The sequence below is a fragment of the Protopterus annectens genome, chromosome 7.part1 (assembly GCF_019279795.1).
Source record: "Protopterus annectens isolate FY-2018-M chromosome 7.part1, PAN1.0, whole genome shotgun sequence".
Classification (NCBI taxonomy): Eukaryota; Metazoa; Chordata; order Ceratodontiformes; family Protopteridae; genus Protopterus; species Protopterus annectens.
The window spans coordinates 25,115,791-25,132,580 of record NC_056740.1 but is presented as its reverse complement, the minus strand read 5'-3'; positions in this window follow the sequence as shown (position 1 = coordinate 25,132,580).

Below are 16,790 nucleotides of genomic sequence, written 5' to 3'. Positions count from 1 at the left end.
CTACTTGTCACTCATTAGACCTATCATATAGTACTATGCTCCATTTGGGATGTACCTCACAAGACACTTCCAACAACTGGAAAGACCACAAAAGTACCTCACCAAGAGGATTACTGGCCTCAAACATATGTCCTGTGCAGCCCGACTGAAATACGTCCGGCTGTACTCAGTGGCATATCGCTTACTCAGAGGTGATCTCTGCTTGACTTACAAAGCCATGTCCAACTCAGAATTGATGGACATGCTCCACCTAAAGAAATCCAAGTCACTGCGAGCCACACACTCTAGTCAGCTAAACCTTGCCACAACAATAAATAGAACATGCTGGAGGGATAGATTCCTGTCACAGAGACTTCCTATGCTTTGGAACAAAATTCCAAACTACATCAGGCAGAGCCCCTCACCAACACTTTTCAAGAGAAACCTTGACAAGTGGATAGGTAACAGAAAATACACCCCTGGGATCACTTCATTGGCTCTGCTTGACAAAGAATCAGTTAATTAATCAATGGGGCAGCGAAAGCTGACACACTCTGGCTAGGCTTATAAATGCCCTCGGGCAGATAGCCTAGTACCTACTTATGAACCTATGAATCTATATCCTTTGACCTCTCTGTGGGTATATGTTGCAGGCAACAATTGTCATTTGTATGGGTGGCACATTCAGTGTCCAGTTGGTAAGGTGGCAACTGTAGGCATAGTGGCTGTTCCATATAGTGTGCACCTTCTACATATATATCTTCCTATACATATCTCTGTGTGTGTATGTGTAGTTACATATATATGTGTGTGCATATATATATATATATATATATATATATATATATATATATATATATATATATATTATGTATCAGTATATTTGTGTTTTTGTATATGTATCTTAGGAATGTTGATTGCTTCCACATTGTACTTTCCCTATGGTAGCCAGACTGTACCGCATGATATGTTACTGATACCAGCCTGACATCATACAGGTGAGATGGAGTACTGTTAACATCTTGTGCCCATGTTGTGTCGGGTCCTGGTTATGGGCGTTGTAACAGTTGGTATTGTATTGCAGGGCAGATGTTTTTGGCTATGTGTGGGGAATATCTATACGTACAAGACGTATGTTGTTTGGGCCCCCTCACCCCCATTAATGGTGCATGTGAACATATATGTTTTTGTTATGTTCTCTTTTATATCTATAGATATATGTCTCTATATATCTATATAGATATATATATTATATATATATATATATATATATATATATATTGCTGTGTGTATGTATATATATATATATATATATATATATATATATATATATATAGACATATAGATGTAGACATATACATCTATAGATGTATGCATATGTATGTATATATGTATATATATATATATATATATATATATATATATATATATATATATATATATATATATATATATTTGTATGTATCTATCTGCATCTACATATATAGATATGTTATATCTATTTAGATATAAATATATATCCACACAGACATACATCTATATGTTTAAATACATTTCCTGTACTGTTGAATGACTGGGCTGGATGATATATTTGTGAAAACATCAGGATAATGCATATCTGATATGGCTTAGTGGTAAATCACTTTGCCTATGGTGTGCAGGGTCCTGGGTTTGAGCCTTGCAAAGGCTGTCTATTTTGTTGCTGGGCAGAACAAGAGCCGTTGGATACAAAGTGATTAAGGCACTTTTGAGCAGTTGTAAGTGAGTTTGCGGGTAGGTAAACACTGCTAACTTCCGGTTACAGTTTCTTATACTCAGCTTGTAAATTGCTGTGTAGGCATTGCTTACCCCTGCGCAAACAAGCTTAAACCCACTTACTCCTGCTTCAAAGTGCTTACTCTCACTTACAACCGTGCTAATTTCTGTAAAAGAAAATAAAAAAGGGTTGATAGGAAAGTGGTGAAAAAGGGGCACAAAGAGAGAAAGACAGTAAGGAAAATGGCTGGGGATTTACAGGAGGGGGTAGGGAAGGTCCATAGCTGCCTATTTCTTCTACAGCAACAGCTGTGCATATACACTGAATTTGGAGGTAGATTTGGACACTCAAACCTCTGAGAGAGGTGAGGACAACAATAATATGTTGTGATGCCAATTAGACCAGATTACATGTGTCCAGTGGACATGTGCGCGAAATATTCAACTATGTATGGGGCGATATTTTTTTTTTAGGAACAGATTGCCTTTTTTTTTTTAGGTGAGAGTGGGATGATGGGGAGGGATAGTAGGTATATTTGGGGAGGTAAGTAGTTGGGTAGGTTAACAGACAAGACAAACAAGATGCATACAGAGGCAGTATATGTCACATGTGGGAGTAAAAACCTTGATGAGGAGGGGTGTTGGGAAATCAGAAGCCCATGAGTCCCCTAGTGGAAACAATGGGACTGAGGTCCCCACCCATGGGCAGTCACCATTGCACCTTCACAGCCCTTAAGGTGGCTGTGCTGGGTGCTGAGTCAGAGTCCAGGCCGACCATCTTGTCGCAACATGCGGCCCTTGAGCTGGAGTAGCAGATCTCCGACCTCCCTGTGGAGCTCGCTACGCACCATGACCCAGACCTGGTGATGTGTGACAGGTTCCTGTCCACACCCGCTCCCGGTGGGGGGTGAGCCCCATCCCCTGAGGTGGTTTCACCCAAAGGTGGTGCAGGACCAACGGATGAGGAGGTCCCGGGTTGGGCCTCGGACGTGCTGGTGCCTGGTGCCATGGCCAGCTGAGGTGGGAGAGGTGGGTCTGCTGGGACCCACATTCCCATATGTGCTATGGTGTTTATGGTTTATCAACATATGTGGGTTAGTGATAGTCAGCAGATTCCAGGATTAGGTATAACAGCATGCATAGATATTCCCATTAACCCAGACACCAGATATGAAACAGTTGCATAGCAAACAAAACACATGCATATATGGGACCACAATGGTAATAACAACAGCATGCAGGTACATTGATGGCACCATGCCACCAGTGTTGCAGTATTTCAACATAGCACATGCACAGAAACAGATTTAAATAATTATCAAACAATAGGACATACGTCCCAATATTACAGTGGAGTCATCACGTACCAATTGACGTGGGTATTTAGTGTATTGTTGGAGATATGGTGGGGGGGGGGTGCCAATTAACAACTAGTATATTCCTGTAGTTTGCATTACTTTCCTAGTCAGTGCTGTTATCTGTACTTTACAAGCATTACTACACTACCCTATTGCCTTAGTTTGGACAGTGATATGGCTGTCGACAACTATATACATGGACTGGTTTTACCTGCAGTATACACCTCTTACCTGGTATACCTGTGGAGGAATTGTTTGTTAACACTAACTGTTTCTACACATACTCCCAGATTCCAGGTTGATGTTATGCACATACCTGTCCATCTCTTTTTGCACAGACTATGGCAATGTCTTGACCACATGCAGGTGAACTGGGACATATGTAGACTATTGCCCTCTTCAACCTTTAGTGACTTAAAACACTCTTATACAGGATTTCCTAGACATTTTGTATTATGTAGCACAGTGTGGGTGACAGTGATCAGTGATACCTTATTATTCAGAGCAACTGCAACACTCACAATTCCATACAATACCAGAGTAAACAGTACCAGTACAGGTTATCAAGCTTTTATTTCTAGATACAGTGTTCGTATCTGACGGACCTGTGGGAGCAATGTTTGTTAGCACTACCTGAATGTTGCCACACAAAGTACCAAATTTCACATTAGTATTATGCACTTACATCTCACTCTGTTACTATACACACTCTGGTCACAGCTTGACAACATGGGGGTGTAGATGGGACATACTTGGCCTAATATTCTCATAACATTTTGGGGAGTTGCTAGTTTGACAGGTTTGTTTTTATAGATGTGTGACAATCACTTGTATTTCCTGTCTGCTGCCTAAACATCTGGGATCATCTCACTGATTTCCCAGGGGGACAGGGGGACAGGCAGCAGATATGGGCAAATATACTGGACATTCTGGACATATCTGTACAGTTGTGGGGTATGATTCTGTATGCAGCCTATTTCCACTCCCAGGATTCAGACCATGGCTGTGTCTGCTAACACTAAAACACTGTCCATGACAGTTGTGTGTGCTATATGGATATTGCTGTATATCTCTTATCTGATTTCTGTGTATAACTCTCCTGTGGTTTTACATTCTGACCTTGTATTACATCACTCTTATACAGGATTTCCTAGACAGTTATATTATGTAGCAGAGTGTGGGTGACAGTGATGAGTAATACCTTATTATTCAGAGCAACTGCAACACTAACAATGCCATACAATACCAAAGTAAACAGCACCAGTACAGGGTATCACTCTTTTATTTCTGGGCACAGTGTTTGTATCTGACAGACCTGTGGGAGCAATGTTTGTTAGCACTACCTGCCTGTTGCCACACATAGTACCAGTTTTACATTGGTATTATGCACTTACATCTCACTCTGTTATTGTACACACTCTGGTCACAACCTGACAACATGAGGGTGTAGATGGGACATACTTGGCTTATTACTCTCATAACAGTTTGGGGAGTTGCTAAAGTGACAGGTTTGTTCTTATAGATGTGTGACAATCAGTTGGATTTCTTGTTTGAAGCCGATACATCTGGGATCATCCCACTGATTTCCCAGGGGGGACACAGTGACAGGCAGCAGATATGGGCCAATTTACTGGACATTCTGGACATATCTGTACAGTTGTGGGGTATGATTTTGTATGCAGACTACTATCAGTCCCTGGATTTGAACCATGGCTGTGTGTGCTAAAAATACAATGGTTCATGTCTCAGTTGTGTGTGCTATTTAGATTTTGTTATCCGTCTTTTCACTGTTTTCTGTCTATGTCTCTCCCAGTTGTACTAGCTGATCTCTGGGGAATACACCAGTCATATACAGACATTCCTACACATTTTTAATTTATGTTGCACAGTATGGGTAACAGTGCTTAATACAACAGTACTATTAAGTGATTGAAAATCTACATTACCATATGATACCAGAGTAAACACATGCAGTACAGCAGTTAGACCTTAATTGTCAGGGTATTATGCTTTTATTTACATACAACCTATATGAGACTCTTCCTGCCATATTCTCTGGTGTATGCAGTACTTGCCTTAAACAATACAGGTTTTATACAGGCAACTGACTTACTAATACAGTTAGATGTATTTCCTATGACAGTACATGCAAGAGTATTAATAACCTGCCTCACGTCACAACCTCTCCAAGTGACAGCCATGGGCCTCCTGGTTCACAGCCCACTCTGTTGCCACTGTGAAGGACATAAGAGGAATATTTAGCCATACCTATCTGTAATATACATGACCTGGCAATTATTAAATAGGTAGTGGAGTGATACTTACAGACTCCTGGGACCTGGCCTGTCCTCCAAGCCTCTTGGATCCACTGATCCAAGAGATCCAGCTTTCGCCGCTTCAGGTCGGCATAGTGATGCCTGACCTGCTTACCAGTTCAGGGTATGCCAGTGGTACTGGTGAGGTCACGGGCAAGATGGTCTCAGGCTTCTGCTTTATATTGGGAACCCTGGTACTGGCCCTGCAGCAGTCTCTGCTCATGATCTTTGACAAAGAGTCCTGATATGACTCTGGACTCCTGGATGCCCCAGCACTGTGCCCAAAAGCACACTCCCTCTCCCATTCCAGACATGGTGCCTGCAAGGGGAAGCTACAACCAGTTATGAGATGTATTCCCGCCTGTTGGGTTTAATTAGGGCCAATTTCCTGCACTTTGCCATGACTGGACAGTTTTGAAAAAGCTAAGCTATGTGGAAACCTGCTTACCTAAGGTTGGCATTGTTTAAGGGGGTATACCACTGGGCAAATTGAGTTAGCTGGCCTACACATTGCTTACACCTACTAAGCTGGACTGCTTAGCAATGCTTAATATTTACTTTGCATTATATTTGCTGTTTGGCATTGATTTATTATTCATTACAGGTTAAATATATGTCTGGTATCCATGATTTATGTGTACGTACACTGTATGGGTCCTTGTGTTTAATAGGGGACGTCCACTATATTACAATTACACCTCATATCTGGGCTTACTTCAGTACTCCAGTTCACATATTTATGTTATGTAGTAGGTTATAGAACATATGACTGTATACAGATTTCTTTCACATGTTCAGTTTGATTTTCCTATAGTGAGGATTTGTTTGGTGATACCTCAGTTTTATATACTGCTGTGATGGCTTAATGGTTAACTACTGTGACTGTAGTGTATAGGGTTCTGGTTTCAAGTCCTGCAAAGGCTGTTTATTTTGTTGCTGGGCAGAACAGTGGCTGTTGGATACAGAGTGATTAAGGCACTTTTAAGCAATTGTAAGTGGGTTTGTGCAGGTTTGCCCGAGGGTAAGCAAGGCTAACTTCTGATTAAATATGATTACAGAGAGTTATCTTCAATATTGCTTAACCTGTGTGCGCATTGCTTACCCCCACGCAAATAGGCTTAAACCCGCTTACTAGTGCTTACATATGCTTACTCCCACTTACTACTGCTTAATAGTGTTTACACTTGCTTACTAGTGCTTATTCTCACTTACCACTGCAGTAATTTAGGCAGTAATGTCTAATGGTTCATGGGAAGGTGGGGGATTTGCAAGCTGTATAGAGTTATCATTCATTACACATTTTAACTTTCATTTGTACCCCTGATTCCTGTGTACATATACTGTATGGGGCACATGTGTTATCTGTGGACTTTGCAACATGATGACACTGACACCTTACATCTGCATTTAATGCAGTACTCCAGTTCACAAATATTTGTTATTTAGTAGGTTATGCAACTAAAAATATTGGTCATAAAGTGATTTGACATGGAAAATGGACTGTATTGCAGTGGGACTTGAACCGGGAATGACTGCTCATAAGGCGAATGCTCTACCCACTGCACTATTGCTGTACTTCTTCATTTGTATATATCTTGCTTTTTACCCTCTTCTGCCATTTAGGCTGCACTAACTGTACCTAAGCGATGGGCAAACCCACGCACCTACAGTTAAATTTAATCTGTTTCATAAAAAAAAAATCTTTATAGTTGTTGTTTTAACTATTGCTCTTGTATATGTGGGGGGATGTTGCTGGGGGTATGCGTACACCTATGAGCGGTCTCCCTTATTCTTTTCTGACTTGTCTGCTGTTCTTCATTGCACGGGTGTGTATATTCTGAGAGCTCTGCTCTCAGACATGCCCCCTGCACTCTTACATGCTCCATGTAAGATTAGACACTCAGGCAGCGTGCCTTCATTAATATGCATGGCTCGCTGCCGTCCTGCTCCTAAACACCCGCTTCCGTGCAGGACTAAGCTAGTCCTGCAAGGAAGGATAGTGAATCCGGGGGTAAGTGCTTAAATCCTGAACAGGCAAGGGACATCATCTGAGTAAAAAACATCACTTATACACTAATAGTTAAATATTAGAACCACCAATGACCTCATGAATAATTCATTAGAATGGCACAATAAATAAAACCAAACATAATTGTATAGTTAATACAAGTAAAAATTAAAAGTAAAAATAGGTAAATCACAATTAACCTACTAAAAGGTGCTGGAGAATATATATGTATATGTATATATATATATATATATATATATATATATATATATATATATATACATATATATATATACACACACACACACACACACACACACACACACACACACACACACCCACACACACATATGCATAATGATCAATGAATATTATATCAAAAATATATTATAAAAATGAATATAATCACCTAACTTTGATGAAAAATAAGTACACTTTATTTGTGTTTGGAAATGGTGCCGAGGAATAATTAGTTCACATTTCTTGAATATATCTTTCATCAATTTAATGGTGTTGCTTAGTAGCTTCCCAGTTTTCCAAGTCTGGCCCTGGGTATGGGGAGAAGTCAGTAGTTTATGCTTATTACTACTGAAAGCATATTTTTCATTTTATTGACAATTTCATTTTCGTCTGGTATGGAGTTACAAAAAACTTTAAATGTTTATTCATTTTCTTAACTGAAGCACATCTTCCTTTCCTCTGTTTTACAACTGGAGTGACACATCAATGAAACAGTTATACCTGGTAGCTCATAAAGACACAGCCACAAACTTGGCATCGCAGTTTCGACAAATGCACTGGTGATGGCACTTCTTTACAGTTTTCTAGTATGTCCTTCTTATATGTGGAAAAAAAAAACATTGTTAAAGAGAAACCAGCTAGAATCAGAAGCCTCACTAACTCTGACAATGAGTGTGAGAAAAGTAAGAAAATTTACTAGTGTACAGCATCAGTTGGAAGTAACAAATAATGATATTATATATTAAGAAATACAAATCTAAAATCACATCATATTAAATAATGCCTTCAAAAAGTACAAAACATTCATAATGCATCCAGATTTAAATAACCTCCAATTACAAAAACACCAGAAGTTTACATCTAATTAAAAATAATCAGTTAAAAGAATCCACGTTAACAACACATAAAACATGGTAACATAAAATAAAAACATTCTCACAATAAGCTCTTTTTCAGCAGCATTCGTTATTAAGTCCTTTAGGTTTATGGGCACCAATGTTTAGAATAAATAGAGCTTCACAACATAAACCTCCCTATCAGAGTGTAGTATTTGTTGTAAAACAGTAGCTTGCAAAGTTGAAACAGTTCCTATACACAAAACATGAATATGCATAGCTGCCAGGTTTTTAAATCTCAGGTGCAGGGTAAATGAATAAGTACAGAGAATTTCAGCACTCAGAGAATGTCATCAAGACTGTTTATTATCAGTTGGTTAATAAATATTCTAAGTGACTTTCTGTTTGCTGGAATTTTGTGGACCTATACATGTTATTTGTCCATCTATCTATCTATCTATAGTAATATGTTGCCTGGAAAATGTGTAATGTGACTTTAAAAATTTGTATGTCTGTATTTGTATTGCAGTGTAATGTCTGTGGCATACTTTCATAGCAGCTAGCTACCTAATAAGGTTTTAATTGACAGTCAAGGGTGTATATAAAGAAGCTGCCTGAAAGAAGCAAAACAGAAAGTCAGTTCCTTATCTGGAGGATCATTTTGAAGCAAGATCTTGGAAGCATAGAGTGGGAGAGCCCAGTTAAAGCTAACCAGTGCAAAGCACTTTTTTTTCTACAAGCATTTCTTTACAGAGTTAGAAGCAAGGCTTGTGAGAGACCTGCAGCTTTAGAATTTTGTTTCACAAACAGCCTGTGTCCCTGAGGAGCAGTGTGAGGTGTTGGGTGAAAGAAACCTAAGGTACTGTGTATTTTTATTTGAGACTGCAAAGCCAAGTGGACTATTAGTTTCTTTTTTATTTGCATTTATTGAAATAAAACTGCGTTTTATATGTGCCCTGTTTCCAGTGTCTCTCTGGACTTACTGTGTATATTTCCTAACCTTCCTGTAACTCTCTATGCTGATGGTAGTTATCCTTCAGTCCAATCACTCACATTCAACTATTCAAACCCAGCTTCAGCCTGACATCTACTCCCTTATTTATTGGCTAAACATCTATAAGCTACTCCTAAACCTCTACATAACAAAAGGTAAAAATATTTGGAATCATACAAAAGTTAAAAAGCTCATAAAAATCTCAACATTGTAGATCTCAACGGTACCCCAATAAAAACAACCATGTCCCTTAAATGCCAAAGTTTATGGCTGTACCAGTCACTTAACTTACATAACCACATTGATAATGCCATGAAAAAGTTCAGGTCTCTTTTATTCTGGTCCTTGAAAATATCCACCTTTTTCTCTAGACATGCAAGAGGTGCAGTAGGCAAAAGGAGTCCTCCTAGCTCAACTCAAATACAGGCTCATAAACTAAAACAAGGCAGTAACCTCCTAGAAACAAAACACTAATAATCAAAAAACACAAGGATGTGGCTTGTAACAACGGAAATCAAGACTTTACTGGACCTGGAAGACAAAAATATATTTAATGCAATAAAATGCAAAATATATTAAGTTTTATACTTTGTATTTTATATATCATTTCCTGTTCTTCAAATACAGGCTCCCCATTATAACCTCAGCTTCTAAAAAAACTCATCCACTCTACAGCCCATTGAAAACAAAATCTGCCAATTAATTGCCACCTGCACCCTAGAACACCACTGCACCATCCTCTCCAAAGCCAGATGGCTTCCGGTCATCTCAGAGTTGAGCTTCTCTTAGAGTTTCTTCTTTTCAAACTAATTCACTGAAGTGCCTTCCTGCCTCTTGTTGCCAGACTCCATTATAAAACTACCACTACAAACTCTACAGCTTCTCCAAGTTGACTCCTTCACTCCAGCCCCCCTCCCACAAATAAAACTGTACTGTACTGATCATTCATTCGCCAGACTTACATTCTAACTATGTCAGTCCCTCCACTCTCATCTAAAAGAAATCTCCTATTTTGCCACTTTTAGAGCACACTCAAATAATACCACCATCAAAAACCTTCCTGCAAGTGCTTTTCCACTGGACACATCACCTAACTCCTCCCTTACCTATATATCACTTCTAGTTCCACCCTCCCCTCCTCGTACATTCCATATTTACTATTAAAATTATTCCACATTTGTTTTTCTCCTATTTTAATAATCTTTACACGTTGTTTCAATTGTATTCCATGTCTGTAATTAAGGTCTGTTTTATTTATTTATTTATTTACATATGTATTTGTGAATTGTTCCACCCAGGTAGTTTTTGATTAGTGTACTATAATAGTAAGCAAATGTATATATATATATATATTATGTGTGTGTTTCCCCTGCATTTTTTGAATGCCATTTAATTGACAAATGCAGGGGGTGTGGTTTAACGTCGACTGTGTGGATAGCAGAGTGGTGGAAATGTTGATGGTGTGTAATGCTCTGATGGGTAAATGGGGTGAGAGTGTCTGTCCGTGTGTATGTGGGTTCTTGTTAGGATCAGGTATGAGTGAAGAATATTTTTTGTATGCTTGTGTTTGAGTTTGCATATTTTAGGGTTAGGAACAGAGTTAGGTTAGGAGATAGATGTAGTGTTTGTGTATTTGTGAATGTTTTTATATATATATATATATATATATATATATATATATATATATATATATATATATGGATTTCAGCAAAGCCTGTGACAGTCATATTCTTGAGGCTTTTTGCAAAGTTGACAAAGCTAGGAGAAGGGCAATAGAATTTGTGGATGGGTAGAAGAATGGATGTATATTGTTACACCAAAGGCAATAGGCAAAGAGAGCTATCAGAGGAGAAGAAAGTGGCAAGTGGTCTTCTGCAGGGGATAGACATGGTTTCATTTGTATTCATTGCATTTATAGCTCATATTTCACATAAAGTATGGAAAACTAGATCTTTTTCTGTGCAGACGGAATAAAAGTTGGGTGGGAATATGACAGATGGGAGAGGAAATATAAAGAGTTATCAAAGGAGATTGTAGACATTATCTAAAATGTGGCAGCTTCACTTTAGCCCTTTCAGATGTATGGTGATTCTCCAAAGGAATGATCTCCCAGGTGCTGAATATACAGTTGGAGGAGTCAGACTAACATTCTGTAACATGAATCAGGAACTGTAAACCACCAAACAGAAAGTGAAAGGGTTTAGGTAAAATCAAATCCAGTGCTGGAATATATATATATCTATATATATATATATATATATATATATATATATATATATAGATATATATATTAACTGTATATATAAAATATGAATCCACTCATTTTGACTGAGTAGTCAAAAAGTCAACTGTAAAAGGTCGACAAACCGAATGTTGACACATTAACATGCATGCACCATGAAAGAACCTCAGTGCATGCAAAAAAATAACATCATCCCCCTGCACCTGACACCCCCTGCTAACTATATATACTAACTCAGAGACTGCACAATCCCCAGGGAAAGTGCATTTTCTCCTACCAGGGCGTTATCAATCTCACACACCTGTCAACCATCTGCATATATCGACCAAATATGGTCGATTAAACAGATGTTGGCAAATGAGCAGTTATACCAAAAGTTGGGCATCTATATCTCTCTCTCTATCAGAGAGAGAGAGAGACAAGAGAGGAGAGTTCAGTTACAGGAAAGTGCTACTGAGCCTTTATCGGGTATTGCTTAGGCTATGGCAGCACTACTTTATGCAGTTCTGAAACTGAAGTCATAATGCTGGAGGTAGTAAAGAGGAAGTTGACTAGAACTGTGTAGAAAATAGGGAATGTGATATGTGAGGGGAAGCCGAGAGACCTCATTCTTTTATTCTCTTGAAATGAAATCTGTTTTAGTCCCATTTTTGTTTACCATATTTATCAACGACTTAAACTCAGCCAGCAAACCAGCCTCCATTTTTGAATATGCTGATGACACCACACTCATCTGCTCACCCTGTGTCCTCCAACAACTTGAAAAATCTAACCCAAAAGGCTTTCACTAATAATGAAACATTGTTTCAAAAAGCACACCTACTTTTTAACCATCCACCCCCAAAAAAATAATACTATTCAGACCGAAATTGCTGTCACCTTCTATGACAATGCACCAATTGAAGTTATCACATACATTAAACTTCTAAGGGGTCATAATAAATGACAAGATGAAATTTGAACAAGTTCATGCAATCATCAAAAAAGCATCAAAGCCTAGGGGTCTTCTATCTTTCCTAACAAACATTAGCAGAAAGACTCACTTCTTATTTGCAGCAAACCAACCTAATATGCCCTCAGTATTTACAAGCTTAATTATTTTTTGCAGTAATTAAATTTGCTGCCAACCTCCCATCCAAAATTCATCACTGTAAAAGCAACTAAATTAGGTTGAATTACTCAACTCCCTTTCATATTCTCAATTAAAAGTAGCTCACAGAATAATTTATCATCATGATAATTGCTCATCCTTAAATAAATTACAAAAAATATAAATATATATATATATATATATATATATATATATATATATATATATATGATAAATATCTCAGCTGTAAGGGCAAACTCCTACTATCTGCAAAGTCTCACAAAACAGCTTTAGCAAATAAGTTACATAATACCTGTGCACATTGTTTACCTGTTCTTTAACATGTAAGTTAAAGTATCTCTACTTAGTAATAGCCGTACTAAACTCTTTTCTTCTGCTCTTTACTGGGGCATAAGTGTATTTAAAGTTTTATAAATTTTGCATCATATTTTACTGTAATAATATAGTAGTGATACAACTGTTGCTGTTTGTACTACACCTCTGTATTATTTTTTCATGTAATATATTATTTGATTGCAATTGTCCTTGCCATAGTAGCTCAGTTGATGGCTGAAAATGGTCTTTGGACCAATTCACATAGCCAGTTAACAAAGTGTAAACAGAAATAAAGAAATAAATAAAGAAAACAATGACAAAGTAACAAAGGGAATGTATTTGTGTTAGTACGCTTAATTTGTGAAAAGGGATAATTGTAAAGAACTTTAAGACGTTTGTTAATGATTTCAACAATAATATTTATAATGAAAACATGTTTATCTTTATCAGAAGGATGAAGCAAAGGACATCTAGCAGCAGTATTGCTGGATGGACATATCCATCCAACACAGCTCTACTTAGTTTTAAATACATGGATTATAACACTGCAGTCCCTCACCCTTTAGATATACATTGAATATCATTCCAATAGAAAACAAAACTCAAAAACTCTGGTCAACCAAATATACTGATGATTGCAAAGTGGGTATTATGCTTGAATCTCTTTCTGATATTCAGGACATGCATAAACTACAAAGTAAACATGCACATGTTAATAGCTGGTACGCTAACAACTGGCTAAAAGTAAATGCTAAAAAGCAAACATTTTTTCGGAAAACAAACCCTCTACTCAGTGCATATATATATATATATATATATATATATATATATATATATATATATTTTTTTTACATGTAAAACCATAGACCTGAACCTGTATCTGCAAATAAATCATGGTGGAGGGACAGATTTGTCACATGGCGACTACTTCCTCTTTGGAACAAGCTTCCTTTCCAGGTTAAACAATGCTATCTTCCTTTAAGAAGGAATTGGACAATTGGATGGGTATTCAGAAATTCTCCTGAGGTATGAATGGTCTGTTGTTCCATGAAAAAGGAAGTAAGGTCTAATGGAGGGTTCTGTCAAGGCGTAAATGGACATATGGCCATGCACATTCTATGACTGTATGAATCTATGATTCATTTTACATATAATGCCATGAAGGAAATGCATCACCGACTTTGACTCAACCCCTCACACTTCTCACTTCCTCTTGTTTATATTGTAACATAGAATATATATATACTGGTTTCATATTTTATGGCATTCAAAACCCACTGTACAATTGAGCAAACACCCCTGCTTTACTTAAACTTTTATGATCCGACTGGATTAATGCCTAAATTCACAAATATATAGGCATAACTTTATAAGTGTATTTCATTTGAACAATATAAGGGTTTTTTGAAGTCTGGTGACTTTTGTGACATCAGTGCTAACGTACATTTTTTTCTCCACTATCTCAAAATTCTTCTTGTTTTTGTTGTCATCTACAATTCCAGCTTTTATTTCAGTTCTTGTTTCATTTTCTGTATTACATATCACCACCCTATTGCTCACATATGCTTGTTGTTCTCCTGAATGCAAAATCGTAGTTTTAATGTGTTTATTCTTGTCTAGTCCATTATGAGGTGTCAATCCCTTTCAGGCAGCAGCTGTAGTGACTAAAAAGTTATGGTACCCGTAATTTACATTATATTTCCCGTTTATAATATACTGTTTGCATGTCTGGTGTTGCCCCTAAATTGAAAACTCAAGGGATTAAAGAGAGATGAGCATGAATGATGTCCCAGGGATTGAGATGCTTTTGCATTAAGCACTTAATCAAAAATGTTTCTCCATGCCTAAAGCAATTCTTTCCTTCAAGTCCACGAGGAATGCCACAGGTTTTGAACTACAGCTATGACTATGATTTTCCACACCATCAAGCTTTTATTTGACATCTTGGTTGCCTTTTATAAACTTAAATAAACTAGTATGCTTTACTTAGCAAAATCTCATACTTAAAAACATACACCATGTTGCAACCATAGCTTCCATTTTTGTTAAAGGGTCCTTAATAACTTCTTTTATTTGCCCTATATACCTCTTTAAAAGTTGTGCATTTCTTCAAGGATGGATCTGATCAAGGCTAGAGGGTGTGGTACAGCAAGCTCTTGTGTTTGTAGCTGACCTGGCCATCTGGTCTTGGGAAAAATTCACATTTAGATTAAAGTATGTAGAATTAATTGGGTAGTTTCCCTGACACTCACTGTGCTACATTTTTCAGGAATACTGAAGCTTACATAAAGCTATTATTATTATTATTATTAAGTATTTAACGGAAATGGGATTCTTTATCTTTGTCAATACCCTGTTCTTATGAAATGGCAATTGTCAAATTAGTTTAATCAGAAAGGATGGCTTAACAGGGCAAGAATGTGGAATAGTGTGGTAAGGAAGTTTCTCCCTATCCCCATGGTTCTGCCATCTTGGAAATAATATATTTATCCTCAAAGCTATGCAGTCTAGAAAATTAATATATTTAGTGATGTCGGGGAAGAACTCTGCAAAAAATGTGTCTCTTTCTTACAGTCTACAATTTGCATTCATACCTGTGTCTTTCAGTGAAAGATATTTCCATTAACGTGAAGTCAGTATTTAGTCATATATCCAGCTCACATAGCTCGTGTCTGCACCTTCATGGTTCTAGTGGTTCTATGGAAGTAATGCAAATGGTAAGTCTAAACCACATAAAAATGACTGATATAATGTCTCAAAAGCCATGCTGGTGAGAAAGTACATTATCATTCATTAGGTAAGTCGGTTTAAGTAAATATTTATGTACATAGGTATTAAAAATAAAGGTTTTACGGTGGAAATACTCAGATGTTTCTATACCATATCCTATTCTTGCATCTAGTCTTCTTAACTCTCTCTCTATCTGTCTGTATCACTAACTTTCTGGCTGCTGTTTTCCTAACTGAAACTAACATTCTATTTTTCATGTACTATAACAGTCAATCTCACGCATTGCACTACCTGCGTACTATGTTTTTGTGGACACTATCTACATCATGTATGGTGAGAGTGACTATTATTGTCTATAATGTTTTAATTCTATAGAATTGTCTAGATGTGTAGTAATATATTGCAACATCTTGTAACATAGTTTGTTCTTTCAACTTATTTTTGTATAGTATATCTAATGTCATTTGTATTGTATTTGATTATACTGTGTTTGTATTGTACTGTATGTGGAGCTTTTCTCCCCAAGGCTCTGCTGAAAACAGGTTCTGTAGACCCAGTCAGACCACCCCAGTAAATAAATGTCAAATAAAACAAATAAAATAAATTAAAATAAATATGTGCAACTGCTCACATCCTTGTATCATTTAGAAGGTATACATAAAAGGACATACGTAGGTATAGGTTAATACTGAGAAAAAAATTGGTGAGACTAGCAGTGATAGAATTAAAGAAGTGCAACATTTTCATGGGGAGAGTGACTGAGAGGTAAAGTGCTGACTAACTAGGAAACAGAGCTGTGCAATATCAATATCTGAGCTAATTCCACAAAACCAGGCCCAGTCATCTCTTTTTGGTGAAGACAGAAGATATATTTTCCAGAAATTATTATCTTAAAGATGTTAAAGGT